Below are 1,195 nucleotides of genomic sequence, written 5' to 3' on the forward strand. Positions count from 1 at the left end.
GCGAGGGGAAATAGTTAGTTATATAAATTGCAGATATTACCAACATAATAAATCTGTTACAGTCAACCTTATGTAAATGTATGAGCATTGCCATATTCAACAAAAAGGATTTGGAGAACGAATTTCGAATGAGCTATTATTTGAAGAAAGTGGATCTGAAGCTTGTGCTGTCATGGCTGATCAAGGATTCAAAAACATTGTTTCACTGCTTGAAGATAAAAATATAAATTAATTCGACCACCTTCGGTTAGTTCTAGATTAAAATTATCACAATCTGGAGTTTTAGAAGGCAAACGAATCGCTGGTCGGCGTATTCATATAGAACGCGTCATTAGAAGAATGAGAGAGTTTGATTTTCTCAAACCTCATACAGTTATTAACCATAGTATGTTGCCTTCCACAGACAATATTGTTATATATTGTTATTGTTGCAGCAGTATTGGAAAATTTGCAAGTACCTATTATTAAAACTTAAATTTACTAATATTTTACTTTTTAAAATAAAATACTAAGTATGTTTCATAAAAACAGATATATTTATTGTTTATTTTTATAAGTCAATGTATAGAAATAAGTAATATTACTGTGCCGAAATTGCACTTACTTCTTGTTTAGCTAGGCCATTCTTAACCCCATCGTTCCGCTTCACCATCTTCAACCACTTACATTCCTTGACGGACCCTGGTATTCGTACATCTATCAAACTAATCACACAACGTTTCATCTGGCCATCAACAAACAGTGATTACGCCAAATGGGTACGCGCATGCATTCCGCGTCAAGAAAAAAAAATTTCCTGACAAATTTCTGCACCTCTAGGAATCTTCAACATGCCTCCAGATAGACTCGAACACATACACACAGACATAGTGTAATGTCCTACCTCGAAGAATACCGCTACTGCCTCACATGCGTAATCGGTTCACACCTTGGCCCGAAGCAATTCCCATCAAAGATCAAGAAGCTGCAACAGTAGCACGTGCTTTCTACCAAGAATGCTCCTGTCGCAAATGGAATGACCGAACGATTACATCGCTAGGTGAAGGCTGCAATAACATATCAAAATAACAGCTGGAACCAGATTCTTCCCACTGTACTATTAGGCACTGGAGCAGTCTGTAAGGAACTAAAAAAAAAAATTGTGGAAAGCAATATTAAGCGTTTGGGCCCAATTATAAAAACAGTGCTTGTTGTT

This window comes from Agrilus planipennis, unplaced genomic scaffold, assembly GCF_000699045.2.
Source record: "Agrilus planipennis isolate EAB-ADULT unplaced genomic scaffold, Apla_2.0 scaffold96, whole genome shotgun sequence".
NCBI classification, from domain to species: Eukaryota; Metazoa; Arthropoda; class Insecta; order Coleoptera; family Buprestidae; genus Agrilus; species Agrilus planipennis.